Source organism: Silene latifolia, chromosome 3 (assembly GCF_048544455.1).
Source record: "Silene latifolia isolate original U9 population chromosome 3, ASM4854445v1, whole genome shotgun sequence".
Classification (NCBI taxonomy): domain Eukaryota; kingdom Viridiplantae; phylum Streptophyta; class Magnoliopsida; order Caryophyllales; family Caryophyllaceae; genus Silene; species Silene latifolia.
This window is the reverse complement of record NC_133528.1, coordinates 131,105,626-131,111,559: the sequence shown is the minus strand read 5'-3', so window position 1 is coordinate 131,111,559 and position 5,934 is coordinate 131,105,626. Positions and strand designations below refer to the sequence as shown.

Here is a 5,934-nt window from a genome sequence, read left to right as displayed (position 1 = left end):
TAAGGTGGACCCTACTTCAGTCAAAGCCACCGTTTTATGGTCACTAATATGTCTCTTACGCGTTAGAATTTCTTTCATAAATTTCATGTAAGAAGGTACCTGGGTAAGCAGTCACTACTACAAAACTTGTGATGGACATCGGACTTTTCGCTATATGGACATCGGATACACAACCGATGTAGAGTTTGGTCATGTCCATTGTGGATTAATGGACATCGGATTTTAAACCGATGTCCATTAAAATTTGCACATCGGATTTTTAGGAAAACCGATGTCTATTTGATCAATGGACATCGGATTTTTAGGAAAACTGATGTCTATTTCATCAATGGACATCGAATTTTTAGGAAAACTGATGTCTATTTGATCAATGGACATCAGTTTTTTTGCAAAAATCCGATGTCTATAATTATTATTTTTTATAAAAAAAAAATATTACGCTGTTGCCCTTATTAGTCGTACACATGATGACAATGCAAAATGATTCCATAATCAACAAAAAATATCTGTATACAATCAATCGGTTATCCAAAGCCAATTACAAAAAAATTTCATCTACATAATGTGTCAAATTTACTTAGACGACTAACCTATACAAAAATATAAACCGATATGTAAACTGACTAATTGTTTAAAAAAAGGCCGAAGAGACAAGACTACTTGGCAGCCTCAGATTTGCTCATCTCCCATTGGGCATATTACCAAGAGAATCTGGTTCAACACAACAAAGTTAACGAGAAAACAAAAATATCAACATATAAATCTGGCTCAACACAACAGTTCAATGATGCATATAAGTACACGCCGATCACGATCCTCAAGATTTCAAGTCACAAACAGGTAAGCTAAAATACCAAGACGTTTCAAGAATCTTGAAAGCAACAAACAATTTCTTACTTTTGAACTAACTCACAAAATAGGAAAGTACCTATTGCGATATTCCTCAACAGTTGTTGCTTCAATTTGGAAAAACATCCTCGTATGTAGTCTTCGAGAGGGAAAAAGAGTTAAAAAAGAATTAGCTACTCTATACACTGAGCAACAGCAACAAATCTTTAGTCTCGAAATGATTTACGGCCAGTTAACATGAATCATGTGGGACCATCAAAGTGAAGTGAGAAAAATGGAAAGGGGGAGAGAATGAAAAATACAATAATAAAACAAAATAAGTACGCAACATCATCAATAGAGTCCATATTTTCTATCAAAACATGTAACTACACAGTTACTTATCTAGCTCTCTCTCCAACCCTCCATTTAATCTCTTGTAATCATGTTATGCATCTTCCTGCTCAAAACATCTACTGTCATATAGTCAATTTTCCAAGTGTCAAAGCGCATTCTACTGCCCTTAACAGTTGACACTACCACAAACAGTTGCCCAAATCTAGAAAATAAGTCACTACATAACTTTGAGATAGTCCGCATTACGCGCACAAATTTTAGGAGGCAATGCTAGCAAGAAGAATTAGGTTCACTCATAGGAAGAATGCAGCAACATTTACCTTAAGCTCAAAAGACTTCAGATCCCCTGCAAGTTGCTCGGCGTTAATCCCCTCACGATCTAACAACCTACAGACATGAAGCACATGAGTCCTCAAATGAAAGCATAATAGTGAGAGAGGGTAACTAGCGATTAAACAATTGGGCATCAAACTGGAAGCAGAATAGCACCTTTGCCTTGGTTTGGGAATACTATAAAAGAGGGAAGTTTAGGAAGGGAAAGCACTACGTAAAACAGCCAAATACCACAAACCAATTTTATCCCACGTATGTGGGTTTCTAATAGACTAGCCACAAAGTTTCAATTCAATGACAGAATACTGACAAGCTACCAATAATAAGTTAAGCAGTCACCATATGTCAATGACAGAATGGTTATGTCTTAGCGACCCTCAGTTAAATCAACAGGAAAACAACAACCATGACATTAGCCTAGTGTCTTGGATTACCTTTCCTTCCCGTTCTTAATCTCCCCCATCTTCCATCTCTCAACAACCATTATATAATGTAAAAGATTGGCTAAAAGAGCAGCCACGAAAATATGAACACTCAAGACAATAAATAACTTTATGAAGAGCATACCTTGATTCCAGCTGCAAATTGAGCTTGCCATCCATTGCAGAGCTGGAATGCCGAAACAATCAGTTCAAAACAACAGCTCACCTCAAGTGATAAATAGGAATTCATTGCATTTTCACAAGAAAAAATCCATTGATGGTTCCCCGAAATGGCCACCTGGCCGACTATCTTGTTCACGAAATGTTCAGCTAAATGTTATACAAATAAATGCAGCATTGATGATAATGCTCAGCTAACATAAGTAACAATCCATTGATGGTTCTCCGAAATGTGCCACATCCATGTTAACATAAGTATGAGTTATGGTTACTTTGATGATCAAGACAAATCCCAAACAGTAACAATCTGATGTAATTGATGATAATGCTCAGCTAAATGTTATACAAATAAATGCAGCATAAAAGGGAGACAATGATCTTACAATTGGCGCGCAGAATTCAAACAACAAAAGGATGAGTCGGCTAACCATAGGTCAATTTACTAACCTGGGTCAGAATAGAGAACCTGAATTCAGTTACAAATCATGTGCAGATAGAATTTGCAAGCAATACCATGATAGTACAAGGATAGCTCACCTAGAGTACACCTGCCATGTGCGGAGAATCTGTCTTAATTTCAGTAATTTCATTCCCAATAATTGATTGTAACGGCTTGATTTATCAGCCTAAATAGCGGCTGATGTATGACACTCATTATCTATGAAATCACAATCTTCCTCTTTCTCTCATATTCCTCTCTTAAATGTTACTCCTGCGTTCTTTGCTCAAGTGATTCTTCTTAAGTTATCATCACTGCAGCATTGAATTTGTCTGTAGCCTATCAAATTGCTTGAACAGCTACAAATCCTATCACAATACCATCGTAGTCACTACTTGTGTTGCTTCATTCACTACCTGAATAAACCCAATTATCAAAAATGCTATGTTTACAAAAACAGATTGCAACACAAGGGAACCAAACATACAAGATAGAGACTACTGATTGCACATAATTATTTGAAGGAGAAATTCTAGCAGAGGAGTACTCGAAGACTTTGATCCACCTAGATTCGCCAAATGAATAAAACAATTCATTGTCTCTGTCAAACTCTATACTCCCATTAAAACGAGAACATCAGAAACAGTCCTGAATTAACCTGATTTAAAGCATGGAGCAGAAAAAATAGAGGCACATCAACAAACAAAACACGACATAATTGACTACAATTAACCTTCAAGCAAATGATATACTTCCCTAAATTGGCCACAATAAAATACTAACAAATCAAATTGAATACAAATTACACAAAATTTATAAATTACAAATTTCTATTCCTCAAAATTTATACTAATAACTATAGAAATATATGAAAAGTAGTTGTACCAATGAAGCGAGTAGCCTGCAGGCTGGATAGGGTGACGTAAGGCGGCTGCTAGCGACGGCTTTGTGCGTGGTGGTGGCGGAAGGTTATTGTTGGGGCGAAAGGGTTATGGACTATGGTGAATTGGATAGAACGGTAGCGGGAGAATGGATTGTGGTGGTTTGCGATCAAGGCAAGGGAACGATGGGGTGTGGTCGGCGGTTATGGGCGATGGGGTGGTGGTCGGCGGTTATGGGCGAAGGTGTGGTGGTGTGCTTTTGAGTGAGGCAAGGGAACGAATGAGTTAGCAAGGGCGAGGGATGTTGAACGAGTAAGTAACTGTGAGTAGAGTAGTTAGGTTAGAGTAAAGAGTGAACGAGTGATAGAGAATGGAGATATACGCGGATGAGTTACTTAAAGTCAATTTTGGGGAAATTAATAGACATCAGATATTGTATATGTCTGATGTTATTTAAAATGGACATCAGTTTTTAAGTTGAACTGATGTATATTAAATTATATAGACATCGGTTTTTTTAGATCTCTGATGTCTATTATTTTGTACATCAGTTTTCTAAAACTCAGATGTCTATAAAGTGATGTCCATAACGCTTTTTGTAGTAGTGAGTTCAGCGAAAGGAACGTTGACGTGAAGGCTCTTCAGGATATCTGGAAATTTCCCGAACTGTTGTTCAGCCTTCTTGTTCTGCAATTACCTCGAAAAGGGAACCGTGATAGGAATTTCCAAACCTTTGTTTCTTTCTGCCAACCTCTCAATACGATCTTCATCATTTCTATTCGATCGATTCCTTTTTCCTCTCGATCGAGGTCTTTCATCAGCAATATCATTCGATCGAGCACCATTAACAACTCGATCGAAGTCCCCTTTTTCAGCATCACTCGATCGAGATATGAATTCAATCGATCGAGCAGTTTTCTCAGCAATTTCCTTCGATCGGGGAGTTTCCTCCACTCGATCGAAGTCTTCATAATCAGCCTTACTCGATCGAACATCAGCTTCACTCAATTGAGTAATATTCCCAGCATTTCCTCTCGATCGACCTCCAAAAATGAGTCGATCGAGGATTTTCCTTGGATTCAGCATAGATTCGTCCATTGACGACTGTTCACTCTTAGCAACAATATGTCTCGGGTCTAATATGTCCTCATTGGTTGACATTTTGGGTCCTTCATAAGAAAGACCACTTTGCAAATTTATCAGATTAATCGTCTCATGTTGGTTCTTGTCGGGTTAAGACGGTAAATGACCCGGCTTCCTTGAAGACTGGTTAGCCGCGAGTTGAGCTATCTGGGAATCGAGTGACTTGATCGACGCATCTTTTTGTAGGTCACTCTTCTGCAACTTAACGGTCAATGCTTGTATCATTGACTTCAACTCGGTCACTTATTGCGGTGGTGGAAAGGATGAAGGCTTTTGAAAGCCTTGTTGAGCTTTGTGAGGAGGAATGTATGGTTGTTGCTACTGCGGTGGAGGTGTAGGATTTAACACATTCTGACTAGTCCGTCTCAAATTAGGATGGACTCCACTCTGATTGTTATAATAGGAACCTCCTTGCCTATATTGCTGAAAGGCAAGAACTTGCTCCTTCTCAGTTAGACAGTCAACAGCAGTGTGACCGTCGTTACTACCGCACCTCTCACATGAAACGGTTTCTTGTCTAGTCAACAAGTGAACCGTCTGTTGATCACCAAAGATTCTCGCAACTCCAACTTATCGAAACGGGCATTCATGGCTTCAAGCTGAGCCACAACTGCATTATCACCAGAATTAACTGTCTGAATACCATCTCTCGGGTTCCCATACTCAGCACAATGGGTAGCCATCTCCTCAATGATTCCCCATCCCTTGTCATCATCATTATTCTTCTGAAATCGCCCATTTGATGAGGCGTCTAAAATAGCATGGTGGTCGTCATATAACCCATTATAGAACTGGTTGCACAAGAACCACTGATCGAAACCATGATGAGGAAGAGACCGCACAAACTTCTTAAACCGGCACCAAACTTCATAGAAGTTCTCATCCGGTGCTTTCTTGAAACTTGTAATTTTTCCTCTCAGCTGATTAGTTCGTTGTTGAGGAAAATACCTTTTATTGAAGGCAAGGGCCAGGGTCTCCCAGTTGGTGATCCCAACCGCGGTTCTGTCAAGATCTGTGAGCCATTCATGGGCTCCATCGGTCAAAGAGAAAGGAAATAGGACCTCCTTAATCTTGTCTTGGGTCACTCCCTTAGTAGCGGGAATGGTGGAGCAATAGTCTGTGAAAACTTCCATATGTTTCCGCGAATCTTCACCCGCAACGCCCCGGTACTGATTTCTTTCGACCAAATTGATGTAAGACGGCCGAATATCAAACGTGTTCCCATCCTCAGTCGCAAGTTTGAAACCTTTAGGGATTGAGGCAGCTGTGGGCTCAGAGTGACTCGCGATATTAGGTATTTTCAATGGACTAACGGCAGAAATAGATTTATCTTCTTCACAAGACGGGTCTT

General features: G+C 39.3%; 1 long non-coding RNA gene across 2 annotated transcripts; it reads right to left on the bottom strand.

Annotated features, from left to right (window-relative positions):
• Positions 1-1,041: 1,041 nt before the first annotated feature.
• LOC141646291 (uncharacterized) lies at positions 1,042-2,755 on the bottom strand. Of its 2 annotated transcripts, XR_012545482.1 has the most exons (4): positions 2,658-2,755; positions 2,504-2,567; positions 2,086-2,127; positions 1,042-1,572 (listed from the first exon to the last, which is right to left on the bottom strand). It is a non-coding gene; the product is annotated as an uncharacterized LOC141646291 (long non-coding RNA). The 2 variants fall into 2 exon arrangements; XR_012545481.1 differs by lacking the exons at positions 2,504-2,567; positions 2,658-2,755 and adding an exon at positions 2,167-2,495.
• Positions 2,756-5,934: the final 3,179 nt, after the last annotated feature.